The sequence below is a fragment of the Tachypleus tridentatus genome, chromosome 1, assembly GCF_004210375.1.
Source record: "Tachypleus tridentatus isolate NWPU-2018 chromosome 1, ASM421037v1, whole genome shotgun sequence".
NCBI classification, from domain to species: Eukaryota; Metazoa; Arthropoda; class Merostomata; order Xiphosura; family Limulidae; genus Tachypleus; species Tachypleus tridentatus.
Window position 1 is genome coordinate 20,472,606 of NC_134825.1, and position 25,009 is coordinate 20,497,614.

At 32.9% G+C, this 25,009-nt stretch overlaps 1 protein-coding gene across 1 annotated transcript in view; it reads left to right on the forward strand.

Annotated features, from left to right (window-relative positions):
• The first annotated feature begins 8,331 nt into the window (after positions 1-8,331).
• LOC143244246 (laminin subunit beta-1-like) overlaps positions 8,332-25,009 on the forward strand; it is a 155,101-nt gene continuing 138,423 nt past the window's right edge. The window contains exon 1 of the mRNA XM_076488581.1: positions 8,332-8,669. The gene's annotated coding sequence lies outside the window, so the exon portion shown is untranslated. The remainder of the gene's footprint in view (positions 8,670-25,009) is intronic.

Below are 25,009 nucleotides of genomic sequence, written 5' to 3' on the forward strand. Positions count from 1 at the left end.
TTTATAAATATAACACTTTAAAATGCGTAAGATAATAAATTTGTCACAGCATGTATTAGTAACATGCAACAGAAATATGTAGCCCTCTAGTAACAACAGTATCAAATATTACTAAATTCTTAAAGTGAACAGTTTTTTATATCCAACAATAAACTTCACATAAACATGTAGCTGATAAATTAAATTTTAATATTTAATAGACTAAGTTCTTAATTTTATGCAGATTTACAACTCTAAAATCAGGGGTTTGATTCCCCTCTCTGAGCTCAGCAGATAGCCGATGTGGCTTTGCTATAAGAAAAATACACACAATACACTCTTAATTTTATATAAAAATATTGTAAAACTTTCAATCTAACATTAATTTCTTTACACTTGTCCACAAAGTACAGAATGTAATGTAAATTACTCTTTATAATGTTTATTATTGACACAAATCATGATTTCATTTGTTTATAGAACCAACCCTAAAATATGTCCCACTTGTCACATCCTTTTGGTTCTATAAATTGCCAATATTACTGTCCAATGTTTAAAACTATGTTTTTAACCAATAAAAACCAAAGTTTTAATCTATTACATGACATTACATTGTTTTCTATACAGAGAATTGTTTATTTTGCTTTCAGTTCAAAGTTTGTTCCTATGGGAAGCACACTGAAGAACTTAATTGGATTTGTAATGACTTTTATTGTATAGTTAGAAAGGCAGAAAAAGTATTATAGTTGTAGGATATTATCTACTTTTTATGTGTTTGTTATTATTTTTTGTGTATGTTATTTGACAAAAATTTATAGTGTAGTAGTGCCATTAGTACAAAAAGTAGGGTTCATTTTTATTAACAGTTTGTAACAACAACAAAAGAACAAAAAGGGCCCAGGTAAGTGTGCGTGTGTGTTTATATCTGTATATTTTTTTAATATGCATTCCTTATTTATAACTATAAAAGTAATTAAAATGTAAATATTTGAAACTTTTTTTGGGGGTAAGATAAAAATAACTCTGTATGCTCGTCGGGGTCTTATGCATTATGTAATTTCATAATTTAACCTGAGCTACAAGTTCACCACTTGGTTTACAGTATGTATGGTGTGATTCTTTGATAGACACAGTCAACAATGCAATAAAATATGTAAGCAGAAATAGCTGCATATTAAAATTATGTTACTTTTCCTAGTTCATAGAGAGGTGCTGAAGAGAGTTATTAACTTTTGCATTTTTTATGTGGTGAATTAGGCTGTGTAAGGATTACAGGCCTACTTATTTGGTTCCCTTACAGTAGTAACAGTGTTGTTTAAAGTTAATCATGCTGTCGAATCAGATGATAGTTATCAATTGTTCATGAGCTTTGCTGCTAGCTGGCCATTAAATCTACAAGAACCAAACAGTTTTCCTGTATCAGGAACTTGAGTTTATTAGTATATATGTAAGGCAATGTTTTGGTTTGGAAGGGAAGACTTTGATGCAGAATTCCATGTTTTTTGTAAGACTTAATCCAGTTTAGATATAGAAGTCTAGAGAGATTTTTCCATAATGTCATGTTTTCAATGTTGTAACTTGTATGTTAGATAAAGGAAGCATAAGGTAGGATCTATTAAATTTGATTGAAGTCTTGATGGGCATATTAGCACAAACATGGGTTAGTATTTCATTTAATAGAATTGCAGTGTGAAGCAGTAAGCTAGTTTTGAACTTGTTTAGTGATACTCAGATCATTGTTAGTTATCTCATATGTTCGAGATAATACCATCTTCAAGTAAACTTCTGTTAAAAGTGGAAATGTGTTTCTGGAACTTAAGCCTAAAACTAGGGTTTAGCAACTGCTCACATAGACCATGAGTGTGGGAGATCCCCCCACTAAATAAGGGCCCATAGCACTATAATAAATTGAATATGAAGGAGATCTAATGGGAAAATGTGCAGGAGCTCTCATATTCTGAGGTATGCCTCTGTCTAGAAAATCAAGGAAAAAATGAACTAATTTGATATTATTGCATGGATTGGACTTTACAAAATATTTATTACCAAATTAAATTAATCTTACAAACTGTAGGCTGCATTAAAATGGTAATATTTTATAGAAAACGTGCACTGTTTGTGGGATTAGTTGTTTCTTTGTCACAGGTAAGTTTCACTTTCAGTTCAAACTGCGACTCCTTATGGCTCTTAAGTGTTCTTCATATTAGTAGAATAAGATGTTGGATTTTATCAGTTTTGGTTTCAGTTTTTTGTAATAGTAACATAATGGTGAAGTAACTAAAGTGAGTAAACATTGTTATGCCTTTTTACAGTTCATTTTATGAAGTGAAGAATTAAACATTTTGAGAAAGATTTAAACTTTGAGTTAATTTTAAAATTGAAGTGAAGCTTGAATATTGAAATTGCTTTGTAGTTAATGCAAATTGTACTTACCTAAATTTTTGTTGGGGGAGTTGGATTTATATTTAGTAAGTTAATAACGATGTGGAACACTGAACTAAAATTTAGACATAGATTAAACAGAGTTTGGAAAACCAAGTTTTTTGTTTTATTTTATCATAAGAGCTTATTCAGTAGAGTGTTCGTGTTTACTCTTATGAATTTAAGAAACACAATTATCATTCACTTCCTTTTTTAGCTGTAGTGTTTCAGTGCTCCCTAGTGGCTCAGAATTAAATTTCCAGACTTGCATGCATCACTGAGAACTGGGTTTTGATACTTGTGGTGAGAAGAGCACAGGTAATCCATTGTGTAGCACTGTGCTTAACAACAACTTTATTCTTATAAAAGACAGTTTAAGGTACAGCTAAAAAAGTGTCAAGGTAGAATGGGTGGATTTCGCATTTTATGGTGCAAAGCAACTAGGGTATCTGTGCTGTTAAGATAGAGAAATGAACCATTTAGTATGTATCTGCATATGCTACTGTGCTTATTGAACTACTTATTACAAGTAGCGTTATTTGTTTTAAGTTAGCTATTAATGCAATTTGAGGCCTACAACAACAAGCGCTAAAGTGTTCAAGCTTGTGAAAATGTTAACAGAAGAATTGTTTTTTTCAAATGGACAGACTTGGAAATATTGTTCACTGAGTAATTTAAAATTAACAATTAAGGAAAGAACTGTCGCATCAGCTTGTGTAGAGGAGTGGGATAGTGGGTTTAATAGCCAGTCTTATGAATGCTCAAGGGGAAAGAACAGTCACCTAAGTCGATTGATTTGGTTTGTTCTGGATTTCCTGCAAAGCTACTCAAGGGCTATCTGCACTAGCCATCCCTAACTTAGCAGTAAAAGACTAGAGAGAAGGCAATTAGTCATCACCACTCACCAAATACATTTTTATCAATGATTAGTGGGATTGACCATGACATTATAACATACCTGCAGCCAAAGGAACAAAAATGTTTGGTGGGATGGGGTCTATTATTGAGAGGGCATTCTTTAAAAGAAAAGTGTGTGATCTAGAGGGAAAAATTATGTTGCTGGGACTTAAATGTCTGCACAAGAGTGGTCAAAGTTCTCTCCACGACCTTAGGCTATTGGTGCCACTGTAAAGGTCCTTGTAGAACATCAACCTACAGCCAATAAGTCAGGATAGAGAGCAAGGACTATGTCAAGTAATCAGAAACCAGAGATCAGTTTGAATTTTTATCTTGTAAAGAAGCTCGGACAGTATAGGGAAAGAGCAATCAAGGATCACCGAGGGGACAGAGACTAAATGTGGTACTCTGTACAGGATCCCAAAGCTGGCAAAAGCAAATACCATTAACCATTCCCAAAACAGATGAGATAACTATTTTCGTTGGTGGTAAAAAAGAAAAAAATGTGTAACTCCATCAGTATAGATGGGACAGTGACTCTGAATGTGGAATAGGTAGTTGGGGTAGAGCAGGGAACTTCCTCAAGCAGGAAGGCTGCTAGCTACTGAGTACATGCTTGTAAACGATATGTTTTTGTGATGGAGAGCTGAGAAGAAAGGCACAAAGTCACTCCAACATCAAAGTTAGAGAAGCAGTTAGTGAGTGAACTCTGTCAACTCAAGATGCAGTTCCAATCCACAATACAGTAAGCACCTAGGTTGGAAATACATGATGTATGGATCAGCAGAGGTGGAAGGTGAACATAAAATAATCCAGTAGTTTTAAGACCTTACTGGTTGGCAACCTCTGGAATTGGATTCAATGCTCATAAGAGCACTTGCTTTCTAGATCCTGTCTATACATTGACTTTTCCATGAAACCAAATTGTTTTGATTGAGGAGGACCATGTATTCACTAGGTAAAGACTCCATAAATCCATGAAAGCTTGCAGTGGAGACAAAGCGAACCCCCGTCCCTTCCTTTCACAGTGGGCAATAAGAAGCTAAGAAAGAGCTGTAATATACCCTAAATTATTCCAAATGGTGACCTCTGATACAGGAATACAATAATGGTATATCAAATTTTAAAAAAATGCCCAGAACTTAATGAGGAGTGGCAGCTTTACAACTTCAGTGGTTAGGTTAGGACTTTTTAATAATTCTTTGAGTGTTTTATTTTCTGATAATCTCATGTGATATTACACATGTTTTAAAATGACAGTATTCTTATATGAGAAGACAGAATGTGCAGAGTTGGTGAATACAGTTAGTTAAGAGTTATGTAAAGAAAAACTGTTCACATTACAGGAAATCATTTATATTTGTGTGTGTGTTAATGTATTTATTATTGCTCAAACAACACATACAAGTACGGGAAGTCTTTAAATGTTGAAAACGAACTATAATTCTTTGATAAAAAAAATTTAGCTTGACCAAAACAAGAGTGGAAAAATAACCCTTGTATAACTGGGCTTTGAATGAAAGTGCAATTTTGTTTCCACTTTTCAAAATATTCACTGTTCATCAGTTTTTGTTGCTATTTTTTTCAATTACATAAGTGATTTAGCAGGTAAATAATTGATGGAAACAGAAAAGGTTCAATTTTATTTGGTATATTAAATGGTTTTGTCAATCATTTTTACTCTTCATATTTTAAATAATTATTTTCTTTATATGGGCTCCTCAGTGGCACAGGAGTATGTCAATGGACTTGTTAGAAACCGGGTTTCAATATCCTTGGGCAGAGCACAGATTTGTGTAGCTTTGTGCTTAACTACAAACAAAATGATTGTATGGAAGAGTTTGTATGAACAGATGAGAAAATGAGTATGTCACTATTAGAAATGTGTACTTTATATTATGTGTATGCTAAAGGTGTGGCATATGCGCGTGAAACTAACACAGTTATTTTTAAGCATCATTCAGTACAAAATGAATCAGTCACTAAGAATGTAGGAGTATTTCAAAGCAGCGAGAAATATCGTGAGAAAAATATTTTATTGTGAATGTTGGAGATTTTATAAAGCTGACGGTGAATGCTAACTTATTTTAAGAAACTGGATTGATGTGGTCATGAGTTGAAGACAGTCTCAAACCATTTGGTATTTGCAGAGTCAATAGGAACTTCATTTTTTCCTGCAAGATGGTTAAGAAATTCCACATTGTGTGACTAAGTTCAATTCCCCTTGTTCCAACTCTAAACCTATCATTCTTATTCACTGCAGTATTGTGTACAGATTCGTAACTGCATAATAATTTGAGACATGTCTCTTCAGTTATATCCACTCTAACACGATTTGCTAGAATATGTTCAGTGGTTACTTCACTTCGAATGTCTGATGCATCTCAGGATCGATTAGTTTTCATACAGTTTCTGTATGAACCAGGAACCGTATCACTTGCATCTTTATGGGCACACACCTAGACAAGAAAGAGCTGGAATGATGGCCAAACCTTTTGGTACAAGTTAATTGCTGCATATCCTCAAGTCAGTATCCCGATATGTTTCAGGCAAAATGTTTCCTCGGGTTGAAGAAGCATCAGCTATAACTGATTGCTGGTCATCATGCTTATGCTGTGTCGTCAGTCAAAACTGATTACCTTGCCTGATTAAATACGCAACAGGGTACGGGAAATTCATTCTGAAGTGATCTTGATTCCCACATCCAAGGCACATGCTTTGGTTCTCCCTTCCAAAGTGGTCTCTGGGCAGATGCATCATTGACGTTGGCTGCACTAAATACACAGTAAAAGTACTAGTGACAACGTAGCCCAATCATTGGGAGCCAATGTGGTTGTGCCACAGTGCCAGGATATGATCGCTGCTGGTTTACCTTTGACAATGCTCAAGCTCGAGGCCGGGGACTCATTTGAGTGTATGATGCAGTTGTTGGTGTGAACTCTTCTCTTTTGCAACCTATTTGAAGTCGTAACTTTGAATCTAATCCTAACACAAACTAGCTATATTAGGGTTGTGAATATCTCTCTCACCCAAGTGATACCTCAATAGTCAATTCATCTGTGAACTTGTCTATGAGATTGTTTTTTGCAATCTGCTAAAGTCATAGCAGGATATGCATTCTCGTGCAAGTAGTCCAGATCTTTGGCATAGGCAACTACGTGTTGGCAAGGACCACGTTTTCGAGCCTTGAATAGCTGGACCATCCAAATTTAGAATCAGACATTGCTTTGTTGTTGTTGTTTTTTTCGATTTCAGTCATTCTTGTAAGTAACCTTGTGTGAAATGCTTTCTGTTGTGTCACCCTTAGCTGTCAGAGATAAGAGTTTTGCCTCTATCACAGCTATTTATGGTTTCAGCATAAATCTCACTCCTGGTCAACTGAAAGCTGAGATGTTCTTAACATAGGGTGCACTGGGTGAGATGCTGCAGGGCCCATTTCATCTGGCATTCAGTGGGATGCTTGCTATAAAATTTATTATTGAGCACGAATCTGAATTTTTCTAATTTGTACTGGCTTTGATACAAAGATAGAGAGTAGATAGAAGTTACATTAACTAAATTTTAAAACAAAACGTAAAGGGGAGTATGGTACTTTTACTGGAGGAAGAAATATAAACATATTGTTATATTGAATCGTACTCTAGTTAAGTTGACTTAAATTGTTCGAAATTGAGAAAGCAAAGCATTATATCCCACTCTTTTCTAAGTGAGCCTACGTAAATGATGGACACTCCTGCTATAAAACAACGGATATCGTATTCGTGATACATCACTTGACGTTTCAGTGTAAAAGGTAACCGTTTTTAAGGCATTATATACAATTTTACAATAGTTTTTCTCACGAGAAAGCATGCGCGATACCTCAATTGAGTGGCCTAGTTCCGTGCGTAACAAAGACGTGGGTATTCTTGTGACAAAAAAAAACAAAACACATTGGAAAATCTGTCTACTGAGAGAAATCAAACTCTTGATATTAACATTGTAAATCCAAAGATTTACCACTGTTCTGAAACAATAGGAACTTAGTGATTCCTTTGACTGACTTTCCATACTTAATATACATACACAAAAGTTTTGAAAATTATATATATATATCTCCAATGAAAACGCTTCCGATGTGTGACACAAGGCTCTAACAGTTATGAGAGTAAAACCAGGATGTATTATGGCCATAGAGAAGGTAATGAAAAGGGATCTGCTGCTCCTACAAGATGACCGACATTTTGTTGAGTTATTGAGACTCAAACAACACGCCACACGGCTTAGCAGTCAATCAAGACATCAGTTTTGTATGTATGTATATATATATATATATATAGTGGACTTAACTGACTGTTTTGTGGGAAAACCCTTTTGCCCGAGAAATACAATAAACTTGGTTACTGGAACACTAAAATCCCTAAGTTAACGCAGGGTCATTAAAAAGGCCTATTGTTTAACGAGAACAACAACAGGAATTACTACTTTTTAATGTAGTTATAAGTATATATATTTATACATAAACGTTTCTATTTCGGTTTATTTTCAGTTATTAGTCACACTGCGAAAGTGTGTTGTTGACATAAACGTAATTAAATCACCTCTTCTCACTTAAGCAAAAATTACCATGATCACATGTAGGAATTGAACCACTTCACTGTGTTTTACAACTGAAAAGTATGACACTTAAAAATAACATTCAATATAAATTCAATTTAGTTCAGTTACTGTGTTGTCAAAAACATTTGCGTATCGAATAAAGAAACAATAAAACTTTCTAATGGTTCAGATGGAATTATTAGCAATGAATTTTAATAATGTTTTCTGATTTTACTTCTTTGATAGAAAAAAGAAAAGGTTTTTACTTTTAGTAATTTTCTCATAAAGAGTACCCCCATGTCTTGTTTGGCGATTCAAGGGTTTTGCTTATCGTGTATGGAAATTTATTCGTAACTAAGTCAATTTGTATCTTGTACACGAACTAACTGGTTAAGTGCTTCCCTCTAGTGGTCAAAATGTAGTTGAGAAAGACTGATTAGGTGGCAGTTGTTTATACTGGAATTTACATTATATGTGCGAGCCTGAAAAATTTTAACATTATATGACGCTTGTTAGGTAGATATTTTAAGAATGACAGAGAATTTACGATATGTTGTACATGTCAAATTCTAAAATTATTTTGTTGAGAATTGCCGAATAAAAGCTACTATCGAAAGCTCACCTGTCAGGTTAATTGACCCGCGTCTTTGAAGGCACGACAGAAGGCCACGTAGAGTTGACTAAACTCCAATGACAAAAGTTCGAGTACAAACATTGGTCGAAGGCGATTCGGAAACTTCAATCAAGTCTCTTGAAAATTGATAATTCAATCTGTGCCTATTAGACTGTATGTGGTAGGTTCGATTTTTATTTTATTTTTTATAAAAAAGTATACATTTTGAAGTGATATTTCGTTGTTTGGCTAAAGTAATTACTCTAATTTCTGGAAATGTTTACAGAATTCGCTTTTTATGGAAAAATTCGAGCGTAATTATTTTTAATTAAATATTATTTAAATTAGGAAATAGGAGGTTGTGTAAAACTTGTGTAAGCATAACATAAATTACATTTGAAAATTTTACTTTTGAAATATAGAAAATTATGAGGTGCCGGAACTTTATAAAGTCACGGAAACTTTGTGTACTAAAAATGTAAAAAACATTTAAAAATTGTTATACTTGCAGATTGACATAACATAACCTAAGGCAATAGAAACTAAAGTTCGGAAAGTGTGCGTTGTGTTTAATTACGTGTGCCATAGATTTTGACACATTGCAATCGTGCAACACTTATATCTTCAGCGTTGTCTCTAAGTTTAAACACTATTTAACACTAATCGTAACAGAAAAATGTTTTGTGTGGTTACAAACTAGTGGTGTAAAAACCAATATTCAAGCCTTACAAATACCACTTTTTATGACTAATTGTACGATACATTAAAAAGATAGAACATGATTGTGTATGAACGGTAAAAATTAAATACCATCTAACCTGGAACCATTATTTAGTTTATAATAACTGAAATTCTTGTTGCGTGTAGTAACCATACACAAATATTTGGACATTGCAAATGAACCAGCTTACCAACGTGGGGCTCTTGTGAGACGCATGTATATATAGACGTTATTAATTTTCGTTCCGAGTCAATCAGAGGTACAAAACTCTTTTTGTTTTCTTTTAATTCCGCAGTGGTTGTAGTTTGTGTGATAAATTGTTTTAAATGAAACGTGTTATGTTTGGGTAACTAGTTTGAGTTTCTTGAAGTAAAATCCTGGGGTTTGTTAACATATTTGTAAATTTTAAAACAACAACAATTAAAAAACCCCATAATAGTTGTTGCTATTATGTTTTTATTCAATAACAAATTGTTTTTGAATGTTTTTTATTTATTGTTTCGTTTACTTTTTAGTGATGAGATTCTAATCTTTAATGACAGCATTACCTTTAAAATGTGTGCATAAAATTGCTCTTTGTTCTGTAACTGTTGATCAAATGTCCCCTGACAACATATGAGCCACAAAAAAACAAAACCTATCAAGGCCGCAATTATTTACAAATTTCTACTGGGGTGCCCGTTGTTTTTTGTTAATTGGCGTAAATGAGCGATTTTCCCAAATAATAAATATTTGATAAGTTCTACTGGTTGATGTAACAAGCAACAACGAAATTATTCAGTGCGATGCAGTATGCAGATCCGAAATTGGCAGTTTTAGGTTTAAAGCAGTGTATACAGATATATTTACATGTTCACATGCCCATAGTGTATCTTCCATAGGATTTCAGTGGAAGAGTAGTGAGACGTGTAAAATATGTTTCTTTTTTAAACATTGTTTTTGAAGAAAGTTTTGTTTTATATATGTGATTTTTCATGTGGATCAATATAATGAATTTTCTTAAGTTTTAAATTCTAAAGAAATACGAACAAAAATTACTAAAATATTATGAAAATACTTTTCAATGTCAAGACTTTCACATTTATATAAAAATATAATTTTAATTGAATAAAATTCTGTGATTGTAAAAGAAAAACTGATGCCCTTCTTTTCTATAATGAATGATTGATACATAATATTGCTAATTTTGGTGCTTTTTAAGTTTTCTAATTAATAAATAGTATTTCAACCAAATATTGTAGCTTTTGGATATGTTATTCTTGAAGAAAAATTCAGCTAATCAGAATTTGATAGTTTTAGATATTGTTAACACTTTCTAACACTTTTGTCAAGTGTGATAAAAAATCTGCTGGTTAGGATTAGTGTATATGTATACAATTTTTGACAAATCATTATAGCTTTATAGTAATACATTTTATTTCTGACCACATCTAGTAATTTTAGAACCTTGTAATGATACATATACCATTTTTCATAGATAATTACAGCTATAGATTCATTAAATAATATAATTTTTGGCAAATCCTTGTCCCTTTTAAATGCTTACTTCTAGCACTTACTATTTCTTCATGTCTTTTTCATACTTTTATTGAGACGTGCAATTTCAGGAACATCTCAGTGGTTTAAAAATATTTTGTTTGTACACCAGTAGAAGATTCAAAAACCATTGGTGGCTTTAAACACTCACTGATGGTGTTTGAATCATCCACTGATGTACACTATTTCGGTCAACTTACGGTGACTTTATTACTTACAATGATGTTTTATTTGATACATACCATTGCTGTGAAATTATAATCTTGGTGTTAAGGGAATGCTGATTTTGTCAAATCCTAGGGCCATTAGCTACTTCTGTTATATACACCAAACAGTAACACCATTTTTGACAAATGTATGATAAACATAACTTCTAGCAAGATACTGAGAAAATTTTCATGTTCGTGTGATGAATTTTTAAAACAAATTATTCAGATATTCAAATGTTAGAAGCAATCAGATTAGGAGATTTTCATAATTTTCTTGTTACTTAAAACAATAGCTTTACCTTTTGTGTCTCTACTGCTTTTATCATCCTTTCAATCAGTTTTTTCCACAATTCATCATACAGATTGTACACAATAGTTTCTGTGTACAAAACCCACCCTCCCACACACAGAAACAGATTTGGTTGTAAACTTACTTTATAACAATTGGTTAACTTCTAATAACTTATTTGCACTAATTGTTTATTTCTTTTTTTTTATCTGATTTATAAAAAAAAAACAGTTTGTGCTTGAAGGTCATATTAGTATAAAGAGACAGATGAAATATAGTTTAAAAATTTTTATATGAACTTTTTGCTTCAATAATGGTTGAAGGATTATTGTATGATACAAATAAACCTAATTCAACTTCAAGATTTTAATGTTTGATTTTTTTTATATTCCTGTTTTGGAGTGGCTTTTAAACATCTTAATAGGTAGACCAGTGTGTGCATGCTAGCAGACAAGTATGAAATAAAAATAAAACCAGTGGAATTTAAGTAGATAATATTTTGAATAAATGTATAGGCCTGCTTGACATTTTACTGTGCAGTGATTACTGAGTAGTAACATTGTTAAATTGTGTTATACAACAACAATGTAGTTATTCAATTACCTTAAGATGTTTTATACCATGAAACATGAAAAAAAGGAAGTTTCATAAAGAACATAGTTGTATTATGTGAGGTAGTCCCAGTGGTACATAACATGATACAGTGTAATAAACTAAAAGAACATAGTTGTATTATGCGAGGTAGTCCCAGTAGTACATAACATGATACAGTGTAATAAACTAAAAGAATATAGTTGTATTATGCGAGGTAGTCCCAGTAGTACATAACATGATACAGTGTAATAAACTAAAAGAATATAGTTGTATTATGCGAGGTAGTCCCAGTGGTACATAACATGATACAGTGTAATAAACTAAAAGAATATAGTTGTATTATGCGAGGTAGTCCCAGTGGTACATAACATGATACAGTGTAATAAACTAAAAGAACATAGTTGTATTATGTGAGGTAGTCCCAGTAGTACATAACATGATACAGTGTAATAAACTAAAACAACATAGTTGTATTATGTGAGGTAGTCCCAGTAGTACATAACATGATACAGTGTAATAAACTAAAAGAACATAGTTGTATTATGTGAGGTAGTCCCAGTGGTACATGACATGATACAGTGTAATAAACTAAAAGAACATAGTTGTATTATGTGAGGTAGTCCCAGTAGTACATAACATGATACAGTGTAATAAACTAAAAGAACATAGTTGTATTATGCGAGGTAGTCCCAGTAGTACATAACATGATACAGTGTAATAAACTAAAAGAACATAGTTGTATTATGTGAGGTAGTCCCAGTGGTACATAACATGATACAGTGTAATAAACTAAAAGAACATAGTTGTATTATGCGAGGTAGTCCCAGTAGTACATAACATGATACAGTGTAATAAACTAAAAGAACATAGTTGTATTATGCGAGGTAGTCCCAGTAGTACATAACATGATACAGTGTAATAAACTAAAGAACATAGTTGTATTATGCGAGGTAGTCCCAGTAGTACATAACATGATACAGTGTAATAAACTAAAAGAACATAGTTGTATTATGCGAGGTAGTCCCAGTAGTACATAACATGATACAGTGTAATAAACTAAAAGAATATAGTTGTATTATGCGAGGTAGTCCCAGTAGTACATAACATGATACAGTGTAATAAACTAAAAGAATATAGTTGTATTATGTGAGGTAGTCCCAGTAGTACATAACATGATACAGTGTAATAAACTAAAAGAACATAGTTGTATTATGCGAGGTAGTCCCAGTAGTACATAACATGATACAGTGTAATAAACTAAAGAACATAGTTGTATTATGCGAGGTAGTCCCAGTAGTACATAACATGATACAGTGTAATAAACTAAAAGAACATAGTTGTATTATGTGAGGTAGTCCCAGTAGTACATAACATGATACAGTGTAATAAACTAAAGAACATAGTTGTATTATGCGAGGTAGTCCCAGTAGTACATAACATGATACAGTGTAATAAACTAAAAGAACATAGTTGTATTATGCGAGGTAGTCCCAGTAGTACATAACATGATACAGTGTAATAAACTAAAAGAACATAGTTGTATTATGCGAGGTAGTCCCAGTAGTACATAACATGATACAGTGTAATAAACTAAAAGAACATAGTTGTATTATGTGAGGTAGTCCCAGTAGTACATAACATGATACAGTGTAATAAACTAAAAGAACATAGTTGTATTATGCGAGGTAGTCCCAGTAGTACATAACATGATACAGTGTAATAAACTAAAAGAACATAGTTGTATTATGTGAGGTAGTCCCAGTAGTACATAACATGATACAGTGTAATAAACTAAAAGAACATAGTTGTATTATGTGAGGTAGTCCCAGTAGTACATAACATGATACAGTGTAATAAACTAAAGAACATAGTTGTATTATGTGAGGTAGTCCCAGTAGTACATAACATGATACAGTGTAATAAACTAAAAGAACATAGTTGTATTATGCGAGGTAGTCCCAGTAGTACATAACATGATACAGTGTAATAAACTAAAAGAACATAGTTGTATTATGCGAGGTAGTCCCAGTAGTACATAACATGATACAGTGTAATAAACTAAAGAACATAGTTGTATTATGTGAGGTAGTCCCAGTGGTACATAACATGATACAGTGTAATAAACTAAAAGAACATAGTTGTATTATGCGAGGTAGTCCCAGTAGTACATAACATGATACAGTGTAATAAACTAAAAGAACATAGTTGTATTATGCGAGGTAGTCCCAGTAGTACATAACATGATACAGTGTAATAAACTAAAGAACATAGTTGTATTATGCGAGGTAGTCCCAGTAGTACATAACATGATACAGTGTAATAAACTAAAAGAACATAGTTGTATTATGCGAGGTAGTCCCAGTAGTACATAACATGATACAGTGTAATAAACTAAAAGAACATAGTTGTATTATGCGAGGTAGTCCCAGTAGTACATAACATGATACAGTGTAATAAACTAAAAGAACATAGTTGTATTATGCGAGGTAGTCCCAGTAGTACATAACATGATACAGTGTAATAAACTAAAAGAACATAGTTGTATTATGTGAGGTAGTCCCAGTGGTACATAACATGATACAGTGTAATAAACTAAAAGAACATAGTTGTATTATGTGAGGTAGTCCCAGTGGTACATAACATGATACAGTGTAATAAACTAAAAGAACATAGTTGTATTATGCGAGGTAGTCCCAGTAGTACATAACATGATACAGTGTAATAAACTAAAAGAACATAGTTGTATTATGCGAGGTAGTCCCAGTAGTACATAACATGATACAGTGTAATAAACTAAAGAACATAGTTGTATTATGTGAGGTAGTCCCAGTGGTACATAACATGATACAGTGTAATAAACTAAAGAACATAGTTGTATTATGTGAGGTAGTCCCAGTAGTACATAACATGATACAGTGTAATAAACTAAAAGAACATAGTTGTATTATGCGAGGTAGTCCCAGTAGTACATAACATGATACAGTGTAATAAACTAAAGAACATAGTTGTATTATGTGAGGTAGTCCCAGTGGTACATAACATGATACAGTGTAATAAACTAAAGAACATAGTTGTATTATGCGAGGTAGTCCCAGTAGTACATAACATGATACAGTGTAATAAACTGTATTATGCGAGGTAGTCCCAGTAGTACATAACATGATACAGTGTAATAAACTAAAGAACATAGTTGTATTATGCGAGGTAGTCCCAGTAGTACATAACATGATACAGTGTAATAAACTAAAAGAACATAGTTGTATTATGTGAGGTAGTCCCAGTGGTACATAACATGATACAGTGTAATAAACTAAAAGAACATAGTTGTATTATGTGAGGTAGTCCCAGTAGTACATAACATGATACAGTGTAATAAACTAAAAGAACATAGTTGTATTATGCGAGGTAGTCCCAGTGGTACATAACATGATACAGTGTAATAAACTAAAGAACATAGTTGTATTATGCGAGGTAGTCCCAGTAGTACATAACATGATACAGTGTAATAAACTGTATTATGCGAGGTAGTCCCAGTAGTACATAACATGATACAGTGTAATAAACTGTATTATGCGAGGTAGTCCCAGTAGTACAAAACATAATACAGTGTAATAAACTGTATTATGCGAGGTAGTCCCAGTGGTACATAACATGATACAGTGTAATAAACTAAAAGAACATAGTTGTATTATGTGAGGTAGTCCCAGTGGTACATAACATGATACAGTGTACTAAACTAAAAGAACATAGTTGTATTATGCGAGGTAGTCCCAGTAGTACATAACATGATACAGTGTAATAAACTAAAAGAACATAGTTGTATTATGTGAGGTAGTCCCAGTAGTACATAACATGATACAGTGTAATAAACTAAAAGAACATAGTTGTATTATGCGAGATAGTCCCAGTAGTACATAACATGATACAGTGTAATAAACTAAAGAACATAGTTGTATTATGCGAGATAGTCCCAGTAGTACATAACATGATACAGTGTAATAAACTGTATTATGCGAGGTAGTCCCAGTAGTACATAACATGATACAGTGTAATAAACTAAAAGAACATAGTTGTATTATGCGAGATAGTCCCAGTAGTACATAACATGATACAGTGTAATAAACTAAAAGAACATAGTTGTATTATGCGAGGTAGTCCCAGTAGTACATAACATGATACAGTGTAATAAACTGTATTATGCGAGGTAGTCCCAGTAGTACATAACATGATACAGTGTAATAAACTAAAAGAACATAGTTGTATTATGCGAGGTAGTCCCAGTAGTACATAACATGATACAGTGTAATAAACTGTATTATGCGAGGTAGTCCCAGTAGTACATAACATGATACAGTGTAATAAACTAAAAGAACATAGTTGTATTATGCGAGGTAGTCCCAGTGGTACATAACATGATACAGTGTAATAAACTAAAAGAACATAGTTGTATTATGTGAGGTAGTCCCAGTAGTACATAACATGATACAGTGTAATAAACTAAAAGAACATAGTTGTATTATGCGAGGTAGTCCCAGTGGTACATAACATGATACAGTGTAATAAACTAAAAGAACATAGTTGTATTATGTGAGGTAGTCCCAGTAGTACATAACATGATACAGTGTAATAAACTGTATTATGCGAGGTAGTCCCAGTAGTACATAACATGATACAGTGTAATAAACTAAAAGAACATAGTTGTATTATGCGAGATAGTCCCAGTAGTACATAACATGATACAGTGTAATAAACTAAAAGAACATAGTTGTATTATGCGAGGTAGTCCCAGTAGTACATAACATGATACAGTGTAATAAACTGTATTATGCGAGGTAGTCCCAGTAGTACATAACATGATACAGTGTAATAAACTAAAGAACATAGTTGTATTATGCGAGGTAGTCCCAGTAGTACATAACATGATACAGTGTAATAAACTGTATTATGCGAGGTAGTCCCAGTAGTACATAACATGATACAGTGTAATAAACTAAAAGAACATAGTTGTATTATGCGAGGTAGTCCCAGTGGTACATAACATGATACAGTGTAATAAACTAAAAGAACATAGTTGTATTATGTGAGGTAGTCCCAGTAGTACATAACATGATACAGTGTAATAAACTAAAAGAACATAGTTGTATTATGCGAGGTAGTCCCAGTGGTACATAACATGATACAGTGTAATAAACTAAAAGAACATAGTTGTATTATGTGAGGTAGTCCCAGTAGTACATAACATGATACAGTGTAATAAACTAAAAGAACATAGTTGTATTATGCGAGGTAGTCCCAGTAGTACATAACATGATACAGTGTAATAAACTAAAGAACATAGTTGTATTATGTGAGGTAGTCCCAGTAGTACATAACATGATACAGTGTAATAAACTAAAAGAACATAGTTGTATTATGTGAGGTAGTCCCAGTAGTACATAACATGATACAGTGTAATAAACTAAAAGAACATAGTTGTATTATGTGAGGTAGTCCCAGTAGTACATAACATGATACAGTGTAATAAACTAAAAGAACATAGTTGTATTATGCGAGGTAGTCCCAGTAGTACATAACATGATACAGTGTAATAAACTAAAAGAACATAGTTGTATTATGCGAGGTAGTCCCAGTAGTACATAACATGATACAGTGTAATAAACTAAAGAACATAGTTGTATTATGCGAGGTAGTCCCAGTAGTACATAACATGATACAGTGTAATAAACTAAAAGAACATAGTTGTATTATGTGAGGTAGTCCCAGTAGTACATAACATGATACAGTGTAATAAACTAAAAGAACATAGTTGTATTATGCGAGGTAGTCCCAGTAGTACATAACATGATACAGTGTAATAAACTAAAAGAACATAGTTGTATTATGTGAGGTAGTCCCAGTAGTACATAACATGATACAGTGTAATAAACTAAAGAACATAGTTGTATTATGTGAGGTAGTCCCAGTAGTACATAACATGATACAGTGTAATAAACTAAAGAACATAGTTGTATTATGTGAGGTAGTCCCAGTAGTACATAACATGATACAGTGTAATAAACTAAAAGAACATAGTTGTATTATGCGAGGTAGTCCCAGTAGTACATAACATGATACAGTGTAATAAACTAAAAGAACATAGTTGTATTATGCGAGGTAGTCCCAGTAGTACATAACATGATACAGTGTAATAAACTAAAAGAACATAGTTGTATTATGTGAGGTAGTCCCAGTGGTACATAACATGATACAGTGTAATAAACTAAAAGAACATAGTTGTATTATGCGAGGTAGTCCCAGTAGTACATAACATGATACAGTGTAATAAACTAAAAGAACATAGTTGTATTATGCGAGGTAGTCCCAGTAGTACATAACATGATACAGTGTAATAAACTAAAAGAACATAGTTGTATTATGCGAGGTAGTCCCAGTAGTACATAACATGATACAGTGTAATAAACTAAAAGAACATAGTTGTATTATGCGAGGTAGTCCCAGTAGTACATAACATGATACAGTGTAATAAACTAAAAGAACATAGTTGTATTATGTGAGGTAGTCCCAGTAGTACATAACATGATACAGTGTAATAAACTAAAGAACATAGTTGTATTATGCGAGGTAGTCCCAGTAGTACATAACATGATACAGTGTAATAAACTAAAAGAACATAGTTGTATTATGCGAGGTAGTCCCAGTAGTACATAACATGATACAGTGTAATAAACTAAAAGAACATAGTTGTATTATGCGAGGTAGTCCCAGTAGTACATAACATGATACAGTGTAATAAACTAAAAGAACATAGTTGTATTATGCGAGGTAGTCCCAGTAGTACATAACATGATACAGTGTAATAAACTAAAAGAACATAGTTGTATTATGCGAGGTAGTCCCAGTAGTACATAACATGATACAGTGTAATAAACTAAAGAACATAGTTGTATTATGCGAGGTAGTCCCAGTAGTACATAACATGATACAGTGTAATAAACTAAAGAACATAGTTGTATTATGTGAGGTAGTCCCAGTGGTACATAACATGATACAGTGTAATAAACTAAAAGAACATAGTTGTATTATGTGAGGTAGTCCCAGTGGTACATAACATGATACAGTGTAATAAACTAAAGAACATAGTTGTATTATGCGAGGTAGTCCCAGTAGTACATAACATGATACAGTGTAATAAACTAAAAGAACATAGTTGTATTATGCGAGGTAGTCCCAGTAGTACATAACATGATACAGTGTAATAAACTAAAAGAACATAGTTGTATTATGTGAGGTAGTCCCAGTGGTACATAACATGATACAGTGTAATAAACTAAAAGAACATAGTTGTATTATGTGAGGTAGTCCCAGTAGTACATAACATGATACAGTGTAATAAACTAAAAGAACATAGTTGTATTATGCGAGGTAGTCCCAGTAGTACATAACATGATACAGTGTAATAAACTAAAAGAACATAGTTGTATTATGTGAGGTAGTCCCAGTGGTACATAACATGATACAGTGTAATAAACTAAAGAACATAGTTGTATTATGTGAGGTAGTCCCAGTAGTACATAACATGATACAGTGTAATAAACTAAAAGAACATAGTTGTATTATGCGAGGTAGTCCCAGTAGTACATAACATGATACAGTGTAATAAACTGTATTATGCGAGGTAGTCCCAGTAGTACATAACATGATACAGTGTAATAAACTAAAAGAACATAGTTGTATTATGCGAGGTAGTCCCAGTAGTACATAACATGATACAGTGTAATAAACTAAAGAACATAGTTGTATTATGTGAGGTAGTCCCAGTGGTACATAACATGATACAGTGTAATAAACTAAAGAACATAGTTGTATTATGTGAGGTAGTCCCAGTAGTACATAACATGATACAGTGTAATAAACTAAAAGAACATAGTTGTATTATGCGAGGTAGTCCCAGTAGTACATAACATGATACAGTGTAATAAACTAAAAGAACATAGTTGTATTATGCGAGGTAGTCCCAGTAGTACATAACATGATACAGTGTAATAAACTGTATTATGCGAGGTAGTCCCAGTAGTACATAACATGATACAGTGTAATAAACTGTATTATGCGAGGTAGTCCCAGTAGTACATAACATGATACAGTGTAATAAACTGTATTATGCGAGGTAGTCCCAGTAGTATAAAACATAATACAGTGTAATAAACTGTATTATGCGAGGTAGTCCCAGTGGTACATAACATGATACAGTGTAATAAACTAAAAGAACATAGTTGTATTATGCGAGGTAGTCCCAGTGGTACATAACATGATACAGTGTAATAAACTAAAAGAACATAGTTGTATTATGTGAGGTAGTCCCAGTGGTACATAACATGATACAGTGTAATAAACTAAAAGAACATAGTTGTATTATGCGAGGTAGTCCCAGTAGTACATAACATGATACAGTGTAATAAACTAAAAGAACATAGTTGTATTATGTGAGGTAGTCCCAGTAGTACATAACATGATACAGTGTAATAAACTAAAAGAACATAGTTGTATTATGCGAGATAGTCCCAGTAGTACATAACATGATACAGTGTAATAAACTAAAAGAACATAGTTGTATTATGCGAGATAGTCCCAGTAGTACATAACATGATACAGTGTAATAAACTGTATTATGCGAGGTAGTCCCAGTAGTACATAACATGATACAGTGTAATAAACTAAAAGAACATAGTTGTATTATGCGAGATAGTCCCAGTAGTACATAACATGATACAGTGTAATAAACTAAAAGAACATAGTTGTATTATGCGAGGTAGTCCCAGTAGTACATAATATGATACAGTGTAATAAACTAAAAGAACATAGTTGTATTATGCGAGGTAGTCCCAGTAGTACATAACATGATACAGTGTAATAAACTAAAAGAACATAGTTGTATTATGCGAGGTAGTCCCAGTGGTACATAACATGATACAGTGTAATAAACTAAAAGAACATAGTTGTATTATGTGAGGTAGTCCCAGTAGTACATAACATGATACAGTGTAATAAACTAAAAGAACATAGTTGTATTATGCGAGGTAGTCCCAGTGGTACATAACATGATACAGTGTAATAAACTAAAAGAACATAGTTGTATTATGCGAGGTAGTCCCAGTAGTACATAACATGATACAGTGTAATAAACTAAAAGAACATAGTTGTATTATGTGAGGTAGTCCCAGTAGTACATAACATGATACAGTGTAATAAACTGTATTATGTGAGGTAGTCCCAGTGGTACATAACATGATACAGTGTAATAAACTCCACTTAAACTTTTGTACATCACACTATATGTGCTTAATGGATAAGCAATGTATTATTTCAGCATATCTTGATTAGTATAGCATGATGACATGGCATAGATCATAATTCTGCTGTGAAATAGTTGTATGTTATAATGTGGTAAATTGAACAATAATTGGGTAGAATTGTTGCTCACGTGAATATAGCACAATAATAACACCATGCTGAAAGAGTTGCATGTTATTGTTTATAGTGCAAGGTAATATTTTATTTATAGTATTGTAGTTATCTTAAAAGTTTTGCACATGGTAGTATTGTGAGTTTAGTATTGAACAGCTACATGTTGTTATAAGTCATATTAACCAATATTTACTGTTGATGTGCTTTTAAATCATTGTGTATCATTCTGTGGTCTGTTCACTCTGTAAATATCATGTTATATCAGAAATAATAATGACATCTGACATTGTTTCCGACATAAGAATACAGTGTTCTTTCACATTATGGTCCCCCTGCTAGTGTAGTGGTAAGTCTATGGATTTATAATGCTAAAATCATAGGTTCGATTCCCCTCAGTGGACTCAGCAGATAGCCCGATGTGGCTTTGCTATAAGAAAAACACACACACATTTTGGTAATTACATACTTGTAATTCACTGTGTAACAAAAGTTAACTCATAGCTCCTCCCTATAAATGGGGGATAAACTACCTCCAGATGGTTACATAAGTATGATGGTGTCTGAGACTAGGTTTCCAGGGTTACAGAACCACAATCAGGCATCATGTTTTGTGTTGCTGGTCTTTCCGTATCTTTCCTTAGAGTCCTGGGACACTGTGTTTGAAACTGTGTTCCTATTGGAACTTGTATGTTAGTTATGCAATGTTCAACAGGTTCTTTCAGAACATAATATAGTGGTAGCTATTGAAACAACGGTGGATAACAGAAGAGCTTGATCGAGTCTCCGTGAATCACCAGTAGGCTTTTGAACCCATCAGTGGAGCAAGGGTACTTTGTGCTAGTACATAAAATCTTAAGTACTTTACGATACCATATGTATTATAATGACCATCTTACACTATTAGATGATATAACATACCACGTATTATAATGATCATCTTACACTATTAGATAATATAACATACCACGTATTATAATGATCATCTTACATTATTAGATAATATAACATATCACGTATTATAATGATCATCTTACACTATTAGATAATATAACATACCACGTATTATAATGATCATCTTACATTATTAGATAATATAACATACCACGTATTATAGTGATCATCTTGCACTATTAAATAATATAACATACCACGTATTATAATGATCATCTTGCACTATTAAATAATATAACATACCACGTATTATAGTCATCATCTTGCACTATTAAATAATATAACATACCACGCATTGTAGTCATCATCTTACACTATTAGATAATATAACACGTTTAATAATGATTACCTCACACAATATACTAAATAGTGTAGCAAATTACATGTTTTTTCTTCCATTTCAGTATATATTGACACGTTTGTTTATTTTATGAAGTTTCATTTTTTGCCCATCTCAGGCTTGATGACTGATCAGAGTTTGAGATGCAGTCACGTAGCTAGTTGATTGTTCAGCTTAGGTTGTTGGTTACGAATTAGGTTTTTTCCTTTTTTCTTAGCATTCATTCATATTTCCCTGAGGGTCGCGGGTTCGAATCCCCGTCGCGCCAAACATGTTCGCCCTTTCAGCCGTAGGAGCGTTATAATGTGTTGGTCAATCCCACTATTCGTTGGTAAAATAGTAGCCCAAGAGTTGGCGGTGGGTGGTGATAACTAGCTGCCTTCCCTCTAGTCTTACACTACTAAATTAGGGACGGCTAGCGCAGATAGCCCTCGTGTCGCTTTGCGCGAAATTCAAAACAAACTAAATCAAACCAGGTATAAATGTGCTGAAGTGACGCTACAATCCAGAAAATGTTTGTTTGTGGAAGTGCTTAGTTTCGAGCCCGTTGTTCCGGTTGATGACTTCAAGATTTATGAAAGAAAACTTAGATTCTTTTTGCTAATCAACTAGGAACTCCACAATTCTGTGCTTTGAATTTAAATAATCTTAAGTTTTGACATTATTTAGTTTCTCAATACGTATCTTTTATAAATTAAAGGTTTAAGTTCGGACGGGCATGACTTAGTAACAGATTTATTGTTATACATTTAATATCTGTGTTTCAAAATTTAATACATGTTTAGGAATGTATGTTACGTATATTGTTAAATGTGTATTGCGAAAGTCCCGCGTGTTCTCTAAATTTATAGAAGATTCTCAAGCGTAAGACGCAACAGTGTACGATGTGTGTAAGCAAAATACTGGAGGCTGCCAGTATTATTGACGACTGAGATTTCGAGGATTTCGCCTAATGAGTACAAAAGGTAGCAAGCACAACACGCAGAGAGACAGTATAATATTGTTGGTCTGCTACATTCAGTATACTCTAAACTTCGGAAGCTATAGTTGTGACAAATATATATTAATAAGAAAACTAGAGATATTTGACGAGGAACTTGTGCAGATTTCAAACATTATAAACAGTTTAACTTCAGTGATTTAACTTCGAACGTTAGTATTTCTACGAGTACATTAGATATTTTCATTGGAGAAAAGTTAGCTTACAAACCGCGTGAGACTAGTCATTAAGCGAAATGTAACAATATCAATATAGAATTCGCTCCTCGTGAACTTTCAATAAAATATTCAGTTCCACACCAGATAGAAGACTGAATATAGTTTGTAAGTTTGCAAAACTTTTGTATATAAATAATTATTTATAATAACCGTTATTATAAATTGAGAAAGCAAAGAAATATTTAACAGTAAAGTTATTCTTAGTAAACTGAAGTAACAAGCTGCCTAAATATGCAGCTAGTTTATAACCATGTATTCCTATATTGGATACAGTGGGTGTGTTCGATACATCTGTTTTTATATAAAAGGTCAGATCACTTACAATAATTATCATATTACACTGTTAAATACCATAGCAACTCGCATATAATGACGTATAAAGGTAGTCATGTGTCGTAACAATCGCCTTACATTGTTTTACACAGTGTCCGCAAATTAATATACCAAAAATAAAGTTGAATAACTTTATCGTTATTTAAAATAACAACAAATATTTAATATAAATAGAAGTAGTAGGATTGTAAGTTTCGTTTTTGTTCTTGTGTCTTTGACGAACGAACGTTGTTACTGGCAATTCGTATCTGCACATGTTACAAGAGTTCTTTATTCCACAATCCTGAGAAACTCCTGGCTTGTTACAGAGAGCTATCTTCCACTTCCCCACTTTACTTTGAATCATTAGTGTTTATAAACCAAATCTTTCCAGAGTGTTGAAGTGGCAGGGGAGGACCTATCAAATGGCCCTCTTGTTCACCCAATTTTATCCTTTTAGTTTTTCATGTCTGGGACTTTTTGAAAACAAAAGTTTACCATAGCAACGAAAAGACCTTGAAGAAAAGAACTGAGACATCCGATCTTGGATTCTATCTTATTTGTCCCTACTGTTGTTTAAAAAAACGTTTTCTCATAATTTCAACGCGGAATTAGATTAATTATAATGGAAGCGAATGATGGAAGACATGTAGAGGTCCATTAATTATTGCAATTACAAATCTAGTACTTGTTTTTATATTTAATTTTTCTTGTTATCTCAAATAACAATAAAATTATTCAACTTTATTATGTGGTATTTTCATTTTCGGTCACCCCGTACAATGTTATGTACCGTGTTTGAAAATGCTCAGTGTATTCGAGTACTCTGTTACATACCAATGTGTCTCTCACAAAATAATAATTATCTCATGCTGTTGTATGCTGT